The following is a 16,249-nucleotide window of genomic DNA, read 5'->3' as shown; positions in this document are numbered from 1 at the left end:
TTTACTGCACTAGCAACATATTCAACTTCAGCAGTAGATTGAGATATGCAATTTTATTTCTTGAAAGTCCATGTAACTAGTCTTTTTCATAAGAAAAATTCTCCTTCTCTAGTGCTTTTTCTATCATCAATATTTTTAGCCCAATCAACATCAGTGTAGGCTCTCGATTCAAATTTCTCATTTTCCTTATAGTATAGACCATAGTCTTCTATGCCTTTCATATATCTCATTATTCTCTTAACAACCATCAAATGATTCTCCTTGGGATTAGCAAAGAATCTTTCAACTATCCCAATAGATAATGGAATATCAAGTCTACTATGTACTACATATTATAATTTTCCAATCATAGACCTGTACGATGTTTGATTCACCTCAGTTAAATCATCATTCTTTGACAATTTATGTCCTATCACCATAAGTGTGCTTACTATCTTGGAATCTTCCAATCCAAAATTTTTTAGTTTCTCCTTTACATATTTTGACTGAGTGATGTATATACCATATTTCATCCGATGTACTTGCAAACCCACAAAGAACTTGATCTCTCCAAATATAGACATTTCAAATTCTTTCTTCATTTTATTTGCAAAAGCCTTACATAAAGTATCTTAAACTCCAAATATGATATCATCAACAAAAAATTTAGATAGTAAAATACCTTTTCCTTTCTCTTTCTTTAAGTACATATTTCTATTAGCATTAGTCCTCTCAAATCCAATCTTCACAAGATAATTATGAAGCCTTTCATACCATGCACTTGGTGCTTGCTTCAAACCATATAAAGCTTTGTGCAGTCTACATACCATTTTTTTTGTTAGCATCAACAAATCCTTTTGGTTGTTCTATATAAACCTCCTCTTCTAATATACCATTTAGAAATGTAGATTTAACATCAATTTCATAAACTTTGAAACCTTTGTATGTAGAGTAAGCAAGCAAAGTTCTTACTAATTCCAATCTTTCAACATGAGTGAATGTTTCTCCATAGTCTATCCCTTCTTCTTGTGCATATCCTTTACAAACTAATCTTTTCTTGTTCCTTTTTAGTTCACCATTTTCATCTAGTTTGTTTCTATACACCCACATGGTGCCAATCACATTTTTATCTTCTGGTCTAGGAGCTAGAGTCCATGTCTTCTTTTTCTCAAATTGTTCAATCTCTTCTTTCATGGCTTTACTCTAGTCCACATCTTCTAAGGCATCTTTCATGGTTTTAGGTTCATGCATGATAAGAACAAATGTATCATATCTCAACTTGTTTCTTGTCATTGGTCTTGTATCTTTACCTCCAATGATTTTTGCTATAGGGTGATTTCCCTTGACATACTTTGACAATCTTGGTTTTGCTCTATTTTTCTCATTTGGTCTCTCAACTTTTGAATCACTATGTACATCTCTATTGGATAGTTCAACATCTCTTTCATGTACACTAATCTCTAAATCATAATGTGCCTCAACTTCATTCTATAACTCAACACCTAAATGTAGTTCAGTTCCTAAATGAAACTCAAAATTCATATTATGTGACTTGGTTTTCATTGAAACTTGCTGTTGATTTTCAACTTGATTTACAACATCTTCATCAGTAGGCATACCTTCATAAAAATATACAAAGGATTTGTATTCCCCTAGTTCCTTCATAGGTTTAGCCTCATGTACTTCTATATATTCATCAAATTTCACATTTGCACTTTCCACAACTTTGTTAGTGTTGATATTTAAACACTTATAAGCTTTGCTTCTAGTGGAATATCCAAGGAATATACCTTCTTCACTTTTTTCATCTAGTTTACCATTTCTAAAATCCTTGAGAATATAACACTTTCTTCCAAATACCTTAACATATTTTACATTGGGTGAGCATCCATACCATAGTTCAAAAGGTGTTGAATGAATACCTTTCTTGACTTGCACATAGTTCAAGATATAAACAATTGTAACTATAGCTTCTTTCCATTATTTCAAAGCAACATTCTTGTCCATAATGAGTGTCCTAGCACATTCCATTAAAAATTTGTTCCTCCTTTCAACAATTCCATTTTGTGGAGTGGTCCTAAGGGAAGATGTTAATCTTTTGATTCATTTTTCATTACAAAACATCTCAAACTCATTTTATGCAAATTATCCTCCTCTGTTAGATCTCAAATTTTTTAGCCCTTTACTTGTTTTCTTCTTAAATCTTTCTAAATACCACTTAAACATTTGGAAAGAATCAGGTTTCTATTTTAGAAACATAACTGTCATCATTCTAGCATAATCATCAACAAATAGAATAATGTACTTATCTTCTTTGTAGCTTTACACATCAATTGGTCCACACAAGTCAGTATGAAAAATATCTAATATTCCTTTAGAGATATGAGTCTTACTCTTAAAACTTGACTTTGTCATTTTGCCTAATTGACATTGTTTGCAAATTATATTGTTAGTTTTCTTCAACTTAGGCAAACCTCTGACTCTTCTCATGTTAGTAATACTAACCAAGTTATCAAAATTAACATAACATAACCTCTTATGCCATAGCCACACATCATCAAATTCTACAACTAATTAGGTGGTATCCTCCATATCAAGGTAGAATAGATTACCTCTAGTTTGATCACTTTTTCCAATTAGTTTTTCATCAGTATCATATATCTTAGCAATCTTGTTCTTAGAATCAACCTTACAACCTGAACTATTCAATTGTGATACACTCCACAAATTATAGTTAAGTCCTTCAACATAATAAACATTATCATATAAAATTTGTTGGCTCCTAATTTAACAGTTTTGAAAATGACCAAGAAACTAGACAAATGCATCTAAGGCTAGCAACTTCCTATGATGGATGTACCCGACTGCTATCTTGGGCCAACTATAAGGCATAAATCCTTCCTCACTTTAGGTTTTTCCAGACCTAGGTGGGTTAACCTTGAGGTTTTGATGTATGGTACCAGTGCAATTAAAACTTAAATCTAAACCTATTTACTGCAGATGAAAACCCCTTATATCTCCTAATAACACATGCAATAACACAGATCAACAGTAGCTAAATGCAACTCTATGAAACTCATAAGTTGAGTGAGGGTTAGAATTTTTAGCTCTTCAACATGAAAGGGAAGAATTTTTGATTAATAATGTTGAATTCAACAAAACCCCTAATATGCAATAGCATGAACAAGTGATCTTAGAACCGATCAGTGTCTTATCTATTCAGCAATTCCATGAATCAATCACACACATATGGATACCTGATACTTATTCATATATTTAGATATATGATCTATCCATTCACCTTGTAAATGGACATCCATGTTTAGTCTAAATCTCATTCTTACATGATATCTCCCTCAATAAACTTGCAATCCTACTAATTTCTTTGAAGCATTTACATAACCCCTTGAGTTAAAGGCAACAATGAAATAACATACAACCTTAAGGGACTGAAACTATGACCTAGGCTCTTTGTTCAAAGATCATAAAACATTGAAAATTCATTGAGATAAGAGATGATAATCAGAATGAAACTAATGAAATTATTGCTCATTTATATTCATTTCCTTGAAACAATACAATCAAATCCATGAAATCAAAACATCAAAAATACCTAGCATATCAAAACGAGCTATATTTGTCTTTCTATTTCTATTCATACAAGAGAGATTTGTTGAAAAATATGTGGTATCACAGTATGAGAATAAATCAAAACTAGATCCAAAACATGGTATCACAACAATGACTGGTTTTTCTCTAAAGACTGGAACCAACCTTACAATGAGGAAAATAAAAGGAGATATAGGAGAAGAGTAAACTCTCAGATCTGATTTACATCTGACATGTGTCCACTTGAAAAATCTCTTCTAACAAGTTAAAACATCTCTCTAATCTCTCCCCTCAACCGATGAATCAAATCTTCATCATTGGCCTCCCAACAGCACAAAATATCTCAGGTATTTGGTTGAAAAGATAACTGATTTTGATTCTCGATCTGGAACTAAAAACCAAAGAAAAAAATTAGTTAAATGACTTCAAAAATGCAATATAATCTTGTCAAACTTTTTTTTTCCACATTAAGGCTTCAAAAAGCCTTTATATCTGCATCTACATTGATTTTGACATCCCATGATGAATTCTGCCCCTTTTACTAAGAAGCCCCCCATAAATCACAAAATTGCTTATAAACTGAACTGGTGAATTGCTATACAAAACTTGACCTCAAATTTGGAAAATTTACTTCTTCTCGGTTCCAACAATATATTATAAAGCCTATTTTGGACAAAAAAATGCCCCCCTAGTAGCAATTTGAAAAATCAGGTCCTAGACTATGGCTTGGCATTTAAAATGGAAAAATTTAAAGTTTTATATAGTCTGAACTATATAGAAATTCAAAATAATTTTAATCTTTCATTTTGAGATTTCATGCATTTGAATTTCATTTTATCCTTCAATCTTTCCACATGTCAATTTTCTACTGGCCATAGCAACATTTGAGATTTTTTAATTAATTAATATTTTAATATTAATTAATTTTCTTAATTCCTTCACCTCCATTTCCCTTTACATTCTCACATGAATGATATATTAATATTTTATTAATATCTCATATCTTGTAGCCTTGAGACCCCTTTACATCTCCATTTACGCTTATACACTTTCAATGAAACATAACACTGGGAGCTTTGGAAAATTCTTTTACGTTCTCATGGGCATGAGTTTTCTTTATGCTTTGATGACCTTGGATGAGCACTAGAGAGGGTCAAAATTTGATTCACGTCCATACACTAGGCCTCATCTTAAATGGGTGTAACACTTCTATTATCCACATCTCCATCATATGGGGCAATAAGAGAAACATAAGGCTTTTAAAACCAATTCTCGCTCATACGCTGGGTCAATCACTTCGTAGGTCAAAATGATTTGACTTTGGACCCGTGGGCTGCTCCATGTGGCCATGGCTTCTAAAAGAAGCCTGTGTCTTTGGACACAATGTAGTCTAAGTGAGAGTGTATTTAAACACTAAAAGTTTTACACACCTGCTACATGTGGGACAAAGGTTGCTCGCTAGTTTCCTATGTCTATCACCACACCATGGATAATTACAATAGAGTGGAAACTCTATAGATGCGACCTCCTCATTCTTCACATGGGTAATCTGAATGCAGTGGTGGATTTTGTTCCTTATACTACCGCCCTAATCTTTTTTGTGGATGACTCCCCAACAGCTGCAACTTCCTACTTATCTCATCCCCTGCAACCTTAATGTGGGTAGGAAATGCTCCCCTTGTTTCACATGGATAGTGCTCTTCAATCGGCTTCTACTCAATGGACATTTCCCTCTTTATCATGGAGGTTCTTTCTCAAACTATGGGTTGCTGCTTTGAATCAACTTTTTCCTTTTTGCATGGTTGCGAGCTTGGATCTCTGCTCATGGTGTTAGATTTTTGCATATTAAATGTAACTTGACTATGTGGCTTGGATCTCAATGTGGTTTGTTCTTTTGATCAATAGCTTGGTCTTTTTATGGTGCTTCTTCTCCATACACATGGTTCTCCTCATGCTCAGTGTGAGTTTTTGTTTTTAATTTGCCTTGCTACAGGTTTTGCTTAGCCAGCTACTCTCAGTGTTCCTTATGGCATGGCTCCCTTGGTTTGACATCTTCTTCTTTAAAAGGCATGAGCTACTCTTTAACATGCCAAAAATCCTCTTTGCTGGGGGCTCTACTCTTTTTTAGAGTATGGCTCTCTTTTTAGACATGGATTCACATGCTGTTGAACATTCTTCTTCTTCATTATTGCCTGGTCTATGTCAGACTCCCCTTTTCAATGTGAGTCTCCTCTTTACTTGCTACAAATCTTGCTTTCAACCCTTTTGGCATAGGATAGTGCTTTGTTTTGATGGCGTGGACTATTCTTCATGTGTGGATGCATGTTCCTTCCATTGGTGCTCCTATAATGGTGCTACTCTATTACCTTTTCTACGTGCTGCCTTCTCTTTCAAACTGGTAGCTTATGTGCTTGGACATGAGTGTTTGCTGCTCACATTTCCTTATGCTTCTATGCTACCTCTTATTAAAATGCTATCCCTCTGCCTTTTTGCCTCATGTGGGAAGCTTATAAGAAACTCTGGGAATGGCAATCACACCATATTTTTTCAAACAAAAATCACCAAATGCCCTTGCCATTACTAAATCTAGGGCATCATCATATGGTAACCATACCCTATGCACTTTTGGTTCATCTTGCAAAGAAAACACTTGACCCTTACATTGTTTGATTCACTCTACTTCCCTTGGAAAGTTAGGCTTCAAATCAATAGTCAGTTGAGTAGCAACAATAGAATCATTAGCTACTTTTGTTCCAAGAATAGCACTAGAGTCTCTAATGTTGCCAATAAAAGGTATTGTCCTTGCTTAATAATAGAAGCAGCAATGCTTCCACTACAAAAAGTAGTTTGTAGTTGAATTAGACCTTAATTCTTTGTCCATTAATTTATATGCTTTCAGATATGTTTCTTTCCAAGAAAAAAATGTTGTTTCTTTTTGTGAATTGATCTCTCCATCCACATCATCAAGAGCATTTTTTTGCCTTCTTTCTATTGTTTCATCTATCCGAACCATAATTTTCATTTTGCTTTATCCTTAAAAGATTGCCAAGAGGATTTTAGCTTCATTGGTAGTGAATCCCTAACCCTTCAAGCAACAAGATGACCATAAGGACCATGGCCATCAAAGATCCCACAGAAGAAAGTATCTTCTGAAAGAAAATCTAATGTCAGTACCTTCATTGTCACCTGACCCATTTAAATTCAAGGATTGATCCACATTCTTGTGAGAGCTTATTTCATCATCTAATAAATCTTAATTGACTTTTTGATGCATATTCTTGATAGGGTTTAATTCCACATTGCTTCTCTTATTTTTCCAATCCATAGAACAATCATAGACTTCCCTGTTTACAAATACCTCCAGTGCTTCCTTGAAAGTCCTCTTGTTGGTTTGGAAATCTCAATTGATGGCCTCCTTGCTTTCAAGATTTGTACTTTGGATTTCCCCTGGAAATCTTTCTTGTGTGGAAGCATCTTGTAAAGTTGAAGGGCCCATACCATTTACCGAATGAACCATAGAGTTTTCAGATCCATCCAATAACCTCTTCCTTGACTTTGTTATGAATGACCTTCTCTTCATGAGTTAAAAAATCATCCAACTAATAATAATCACATACTAACATTTAGTAAGTCACAATTATTTCAATTTCCCAAAATATGCAATATCCCATGTATCTATCAGCTTGATGTAATTAATCAGGCCCTAGAGTGGGTTTGGCTAATTTTTTTTTCATTTTTAGACAACTGAATTCCCAAATTGATCCATTGCACTCAAGTTTACTGAACGAAGTCAATTTTCACCATAGAAACAAATTTACAACCCACTTTTACACCTATTTGCATACTATCAACTTCGTGCCGAGGGGTCCCTTGACTAGCCTTAAAAATTGATTCAAATAGATAACTGGAAAACCTATTTAAAGGGCTTGAAGTTCTCAATGGTGCTCAAAATTTGGGTTTCAATTTTGAGTCCCAAAAAACTCTATCTAGGGATGCATGTCCCTTGTAGGCATGGCAAGGATTTAGATCTATGGAAGAAGCAGACCACACACATGACTTCAAAAAAAAAACTCCCTCGAACAAATTTATTGAAAGAGAGAAACAACTACCTACTTTATCTACACACAATGGCCGTAGGCCACTGAAAAGTTTTCAAATCTCCTTACCTCTATCATATACCTGATTCTCATTGGAATTCTCTTGAGGTAAACTAAAAATCTCATTCTCCTTTGTTTCACCCAACACATTAGCACTTTCAATTAATTTGTTAGGAAAAAAAGAGCTATTATCATCATCTTCATAGTGCATATAAAAATCAGACATACTTTCTTCATCTTGCTCACTATGAAAATATGAATCAGTGTGATCATGATCATAACAACTAATAGCAATTTGAGACTAAACATTACTAATTAAATCATGGATTTGTTCAACTAGAAACACAAAAGCTTGGTACTCTACTCCATTCAACAAGTTACATGAATCAATTTATAACTCACCTAGTGTCTCTGGATGTAAAGAGTATGTAAAATCTGATTTCTCCTCATTTGCAACATTAGTAGCCCACAAATCAGACTGAACATTCACTGCAACCTCTTCACACTCAAACAACTAATTAGATACTAAATCACAAGAATCACCATGAAATTGCCTTATTAGAATATGCTGATCTGTATCAAAATTTTCCTCAAATAGCTCACTAGAATAAATCACTTCATTATTATTACTTTCCTTAGCATATGAGCAATTTGAATGTATTTTTGCCTCATGAAAACAAGAAAATAGTGAACTAGCAATAGACCTTATCTCTACATTTTCATTCTCAACATGGAAGTCATCATGTGCATTGATATAGAGATTACCATCACATACACCTCCCCAATTTCACAAAGCATATTCTAGAACTATATCCTCTTCAACATCAAATTTAGGAAAACTAACTTCACTATATGAAATTTCAAAATGTGGCAAAGAACAAGCATCCTTGGATAAATGAGCATACCTTTCAAAATCATGAACCAATAGATTAGAAATCTCCTAACCACTTAACAAGACTTTATCCCTAGTTTCTTCTCGTTGGCTATGATTATTATCTAGATAGCTTGACACATTTTTAACAATGGGCTTGTTAATAATACATTTTGAAAAATTAGGACTTTGATTATCACATAGATCTTCTTCTCTAGACAATACCTCAATAACTAGTATCTTGAAACATTCACATTTATCACTAGAAGAGCTACTACTACTGCTGTTACACTTTTCCTGTTCCTTACAATCATCATCATAACATAGTGAACCCACATTATGCATGTCATCAAACTAATCATTACTATCCTCTAATTCATAAAACTGAGACTCTTCATCTTTAACATCATTTTCATTAGACTCATTGTATTCACTGTTACTTGCAACATACTCATTTCTACTATCATTAGATTCATTAGCATTTAAAGCATTTTCAATCTCCATGATAAAATCTTGGATTTCAGTAATCTTTTCTAACCTCAATTTGGTTGACCAATTAACTAAATGTGGCATAAAAACTTCTAAGATTACCATTGGCTAGGAAGACTCCTTAGGTCTATAAAACTCATCAAGATTCATAACTACTAATTTGAACTTCATATAAATTTGAAATCCATTAATACCCTTAATATCACCAATTGTATTTCTTATCATTATGATGATCTTATCATAAATATTTCTTTTCAAACTAGCAATATTTGCAAAAACACCTTCAAGGGTTGGCACATCACTTTCAGACCTAGATTATGATTCCATCTTATAAACTATTAAACTCCTACCTCTACTTTCTTAGTGCTGAAAGCACTAGATGGAGGCAACCATTTCTACCATTCAACTTTCATGAGAGACAAATATATGAAAACTAAAATACCTTTTATGTGTTGCTGTTTGAAACCTCTGATCTACTAATTGGCATAGGTGCAAATAATAAATCCTTCACATCATAGATAAAATCTTTTGTAGAGTCGCCACCTCCTTGAAGCAAAAAATGAAACTACAACCATGATTCAACTTTTGACATCAACTACTTTAGTAGATACAAACAAACACATAAACCATTAATCAAGAAACCATACTTCCTCTTTCTTAAAAACTAGATCTACCCACAAACTGAAAGCTTTTGATATTCAAAACAAACCATGCACTGGCACAGAGATTTTGACTAGAGTCACCACTCACACTTGGTAAGAAAAGATTTAAAACAATTTACCACTAATAAATCTCAGATTCACAACCTGTAGCGAATCTATACAACCTTCTACCCAATAAATCTCTTCACAAATTTTATGCAATAAGTTGAAACTCAATCGAATGAAGTGCATGAAACTTCTCAAACTATTCTCCTTCTCTTAGTGCTAAAAATCACTTGATGGAGAACACACCTTTTATAATAAATTTTCATGAAAAGAAAATACATAAAAATGAGAATACCTCAAGATCCAGATGGCTAAAAGTTATTTTCTTACCATTTGCAATAGCAAACCCAAAATCTTATCAATTCTTTACTGAACCTTTCAAACTAGCACATCACAAATCTTACCAACCTTTTAAATATTTCAACCTCTTCAAATCTACTCTTCTCCTGCAACAACTAATCACAATTCATGTACATAAATGCACTAGTATAGAGATTAACTTTGAGTCGCCACTCACATTAAGTGAGACATGAATTGCATTAGTCTTGAAAATAGCACAAACTGATTTGAAACAACATCAAATAGAAGAAACCTCTTCAGATTTATCTTGAATTTGAAACCTCTACACAAAGCTAAAACATAACTTTCTCAACTTTGAAACTACAATAGGACTTTGAAAACAACAACCAACTGAATTGATTGAAGATGAAGACCTTTTAACAATACCGTTTACATTCAACCTCAAAATCACTACTGTAGATGGATAAAACTTGATTGGGGAACATGAAATTTAGTAAGGATATGGAAAACACCTCAGAACACCACTGCTGTAGCAAAATTTTTCTGATGTATTGAATCTTCTTTAAATTCTCAAGGTTTGTCTATCACATAGATTCAATACTTCCCAGTAGAGTTGCCATTTTGTTGGCTCCTAATTTAACACTTTTGAAAATGACCAAGAAATTAAACAAATGCATCTAAGGCTAGAAACTTCCTATGATGGATGTACCCGACTACAATCTTTGGCCAACTATAAGGTATAACTCCTTCTTCACTTCAGGCTCTACCAGACCTAGGTGGGTTAACCTTGAGGTTCTGATGTATGGTACCACTGCAATTAAAACATAAATCTAAACATATTTATTGCAGATGAAAACCCCTTATATCTCCTAATAACTCATGCAATAACACAGGTCAATAGTAGCTATATGCAAATCTATGAAACTCATAAGCTAAGTGAGGGTTAGACTTTTCAGCTCTTCAACATGAAAGGAAAGAATGTTTAATTAATAATGTTGAATTCAACAAAATCTCTAATATGCAGCAACATGAACAAGTGATCTTAGAAACGATCAGTGCCTTATCTATTGGGAAATTTCATAAATCAATCAAACACATATGGATACCTAATACTTATTCATATATTCAAATATACGATCTATTCATTCACCTTGTAAATAGATATCAATGTTTAGTCTAAATCTCATTCTTACATGATATCCCCCTCAATAAACTTGCAACCTTGCTAATTTCTTTGAAGCATATACATAACCCCTTGAGTTATAAGCAACGATGAAACAAAATACAGCCTTAAGGGACTGTAACTATGACCTAGGCTCTTTGTTCAAAGATCATAAAATATTGAAAATTCATTGAGACGAGAGATGAGAATCAAAATGAAACTAATGAAATTCTTTCTCATTTGTATTCATTTCCTTGAAACAATACAATCAAATGCATGAAATCAAAACATGAAAGACATCTAACATATCAAAACTAGCTATATTTATCTTCCTACTACTATTCATACAAGAGAGATTTGCTAAAAAATTTGTGGTATCATAGTAGAGAACACATCAAAATTGGATCCAAAACATGGTATCACAACTTTCTCCAAAGACTGGAACCAACCTTACAATGAGGAAAAGAAAAGAAGATATAGGAGAAGAGTAAATTCCTTGATCTAATTTACATCTGACATGTGTCCACTTGAAAAACCTCTTCTAACAAGTTAAAACATCTCTCTAATCTCTCCCCTCAACTGGTGAATCAAATCTTCATCATTTGGCCTCCAAACAACACAAAATATCTTAGGTATTTGGTTGAAAAGATAACTAATTTTGATTCCTGATCTAGAACTAAAAACCAAAGCAAAAAATTAGTTAAATGGCTTCAAAAATGCAATATAATCTTGTCAAACTTGTTTTTTTCCACATTCAGGCTTCAAAAAGCCTTTATATTTGCATCTAAACTAATTTTGACATCCCATGATGAATTCTGCCCCTTTTACTGAGAAGCCCCCCAAAAATCACAAAATTGCTTATAGGCTGAACCGGTAAATTACTGTACAAAATTTGACCTCAAATCTAGAAAATTCACTTCTTCCCAGTTCCAACGGTATATGATAAAGCCTATTTTGGACAAAAAATGCCCCCTGGTAGCAATTTGAAAAATTAGGTTATGGATTGTGGCTTGGCATTTAAAATGGAAAAATTTAAAGTTTTATATAGTCTAAACTATATAGAAATTCAAAATAATTCAAATCTTTCATTTTGAGATTTCATGTGTTTCCTTCAATCTTTCCACATGTCAATTTTCTACTAGCCATAACAACATTTGAGATTTTTTAATTAATTAATATTTTAATATTAATTAATTTTCTTAATTCCTTCACCTCCATTTCCCTTTACATTCTCACGCGAATGATATTTTAATATTTTATTAATATCTCATATCTCGTAGGCACAAGACCCCTTTACATCTCCATTTATGCCTATACACTTTCAATGAAACGTAACATTGGGAGCTTTGGAAAATTCTTTTACGTTCTCATAGGTACAAGTTTCCTTTACGCTTTGACGTCCTTGGACATAGCACTGGAGAGGCTCAAAATTTGATTCATGTCCATATGCTAGGCCTCATCTTGTATGGGCATAACACTTCTATTATCCACATCTCAATCATACAGAGCAACCGGAGAAACATAAGGCTTTTCAAACCAATTCTCGCTCATGTGCTGGGTCAAGCACTTTGCAGGTCAAAATGATTTGACTTTGGACCCGTGGGCCCCTCCATGTGGCCATGGCTTCTAAAAGAAGCCTGTGTCCTTGGACATAATGTAGTCTAAGTGAGAGTGTATTTAAACACTAAAAGTTTTACACACCCACTACATGTGGGACAAAGGTTGCTCACTAGTTTCATGTGTCTCTCACCATGCCATGGACAATTACAATACTGTGGAAACTCTGTAGATGTGGCCTCCTCATTCTTCACGTGGGCAATCTGAATGCAGTGGTGGATTTTTTTCTTTATATTGCCACCCCAATCTTTTGTGTGGATGACTCCCCAATAGCTTTGACTTCCCACTTATCTCGGCCCCTACAGCCTTAACGTGGGAAGGAAATGCTCCCCTTCTTTCATGTGGATGGTGCTCTTCAATTAGCTTCTACTCAATGGACATTTCCCTCTTTATCATGGAGGTTCTTTCTCAAACCGTGGGTTGCTGCTTTGAATTGACTTTTTCCTTTTTGAATGGCTACGAGCTTGGATCTCTGCTCATGGCATTGGATTTCTACTTATTGAATGTAACTTGACTATGTGGCTTGGATCTCAGTGTGGCTTTTTCTTTTGATCAGCAAGTTGGTCTTTTCATGGTGCTTCTTCTCCATACACATGGTTCTCCTCATGCTTAGTGTGAGTTTTTGTTTTTAATTTGCCTTCCTATGAGATTTTCTTAGCTAACTGCTCTTAATTTTCCTTATGGCGTGGCTCCCTTGGTTTGGCATCTTCTTCTTTAAAAGGTATGAGCTACTCTTTAATGTGCTGGAAATCCTCTTTGCTGGTGCCTTTGCTCTGTTTTGGAGTATGGCTCTCTTTTTAGATGTGGATTCCCATGGTGTTGGATGTTCTTCTACTCCATTATCGCCTAGTCTATGTGAGACTCCCCTTTTCAATGCGAGTCTCCTCTTTACTTGCTAGGAGTCTTTCTTTCAACCCTCTTGGCATAGGATAATACTTTGTTTTTATGGCATGGACTGCTCTTCATGCATGGATGCTTGGTTCTTCCATTGGCACTCCTACAATTGTGCTACTCTGTTACCTTTTCTACCCACTGCCTTCTCTTTCAAACTGGTAGCTTATGTGCTTGGACGTGAGTGTTTTCTGGTCATGTTTCCTTATGCTTCAATGCTACATCTTATTAAAATGCCATCCCTCTGCCTTTTTACCTCACATGGGCAGCTTATAAGAAACTTTGGGAATGGAAATCACACCATATTTTTTCAAACAAAAATCACCAAATTCCCTTGCCATTGCTAAACTCGGGGCATCATCATATGGTAACCATACCCTATGTACTTCAGGTTCATCTTACAAAGCAAACACTCAACCCTTACATTGTTTGATTCACTTTTCTTCCCTTAGCAAGTTAGGCTTTGGATCAATAGTTAGTTGAGTAGCAGCAATAGAATCATTAGCTACTTTTTTTCCAAGAACATCACTAGAGTCTCCAATGTTCCCAATAAAAAGTATTGTCCCTGCTTAATAATAGAAGTAGCAGTGCTTTCACTGCAAAAATTAGTCTATAGTTGAATTAGACCTCAATTCTTTGTCCATTACTTTATATTCTTTTAGATATGTTTCTTTCCAAGAAAAAAATGTTGATTCTTTTTGTGAATTGATCTCTCTATCCACATCATCAGGAGTATTTTTTTCCTTCTTTCTATTATTTCAACTATCCGAACCATAATTTTCATTTTTCTTTATCCTTGAAAGATTGCCAAGAGGATTGTAGCTTTAGTAGTAGTGAATCCCTAACCCTTTGAACAACAAGATGACCATAAGGACCATGGCCATCAAAGATCCCATAGAAGATAGTATCATTAGAAAGAAAATCCAATGTCAGTACCTTCATCATCACCTAACCTATTTAAATTGAAGGATTGATCCACATTCTTGTGAGAGCTTATTTCATCATCTAATAAATCTGAATTGACTATCTGATGCATATTCTTGATAGGGTTTAATTCCACATTGCTTCTCTTGTTTTTCCAATCCATAGAACAATCATAAACTTCCCTATTTACAAATACCTCTAGTGCTTCCTTGAAAGTCCTCTTGTTGGTTTGGAAATCTCCATTGATGGCTTTCTCACTTTCAAGATCTATACTTTGGATTTCCCATGGAAATCTTTCCTATGTGGAAGCATCTTGTAAATTTGAAGGAACCATACCATTGACCAAATGAACCACAAAGTTTTTAGATCCATCCAATAACCTCTTCCTTGAATTTGTTATGAATGGCCTTCTCTTCATGAGTTAAAAATCATCTAACTGATAATAATCACATACCAACATTTACAAAGTCACAATTATTTCAATTTCCCAAAACATGCACTATCCCATGTATCTATTAGCCTAATGCAATTAGTCAGGCCCCATAATGGGTCTAGTTAAAAAAAGTTCATTTTCAAACAATTGAATCCCCAAATTGATCCATTGCACTCAAGTTTACTGAATGAAGTCAATTTGCACCACAAAAAAAAGTTTACAACTCACTTTTACACCTATTTGCATACTATCAACTTTGTGCTGGGGGGTCCCTTGACTAGCCTTAAAAACTGATTCAAACAAATAACCAAAAAAGAATTTAAAGGGCTTGAAGTTCTCAATGGTGCTCAAAATTTAGGTTTCAATTTTGAGTCCCAAAAAAATATTTTCTATGTTTTCCTTTTATCAAATAGGGTGCATCATTACCAAATCTTACACTATTTCCATCATAATAATTCAAGGTAATGAACTTACTTTTATGTCCAGTCATGTGATGTGAACACCCACTTTCAATGGTCCATGTGTCATTCTTGTTTACACAAGAAACCGGTGTAGTTACTTCATTCTCATCAAAATTATATTTCATTGCAACATACACCACTTTATTATCATGATTATCATATCCATGTTTAGTTTCCTCTTTAGCAATGTAGAAAAAATTCTTGCCTTTGTCTTTGTAATCTTTCTTGTCTTCATCTTTTTTACTTTTGTACTTGTCTCCAGCTCTGTAATTTTTCTTCTGTGGACATCTAGTACATATATGACCAACCTCATTGCCATTGAAACACATGATAGGAAGCTTACCTTTGAATTTTCCTTTAACTCTATGAAATCTCCTTGCTAGTAGTGCTTCAAGTTGTTCTAAATCTTCCTCATTTGTATCACTGTTACTAGAAATAATTTACCTTTTTCTTCTTCTTCTTATTAGGTTCCTTTAATGATAGCTTAGCTTCCAAAGTAGATTCAAAATCGTTGGATATAAAATTATCAAAATTAGATAGGTCAAAGTTAGTGAGCCTACCTACCAAATGTTCAATAGTCAGATTAGAACTTGGTATGCATCTCAGTTCTTGTATTGTAGAAACTCTACTAGCATAAATGGGCAGTAGTGTTCTCAAAAATTTTCTTGGTATAGTCTCATCATCTATCTTACTAGTAGCTCCTCTTATT

At 34.0% G+C, this 16,249-nt stretch overlaps 2 pseudogenes; both read right to left on the bottom strand.

Annotated features, from left to right (window-relative positions):
• Window positions 1-6,082: 6,082 nt before the first annotated feature.
• LOC149565024 (putative protein phosphatase 2C 52 pseudogene) lies at window positions 6,083-6,783 on the bottom strand (annotated as a pseudogene).
• Window positions 6,784-13,979: 7,196 nt separating this feature from the next.
• LOC149565023 (putative protein phosphatase 2C 52 pseudogene) lies at window positions 13,980-14,664 on the bottom strand (annotated as a pseudogene).
• Between the last annotated feature and the right edge of the window lie 1,585 nt (window positions 14,665-16,249).

This window comes from Cupressus sempervirens, chromosome 3 (assembly GCF_028749045.1).
Source record: "Cupressus sempervirens isolate cs-2001-9-10 chromosome 3, ASM2874904v1, whole genome shotgun sequence".
Classification (NCBI taxonomy): domain Eukaryota; kingdom Viridiplantae; phylum Streptophyta; class Pinopsida; order Cupressales; family Cupressaceae; genus Cupressus; species Cupressus sempervirens.
The sequence above is the reverse complement of the archived record's forward strand: the minus strand, read 5'-3'. Positions and strand labels throughout refer to the sequence as shown.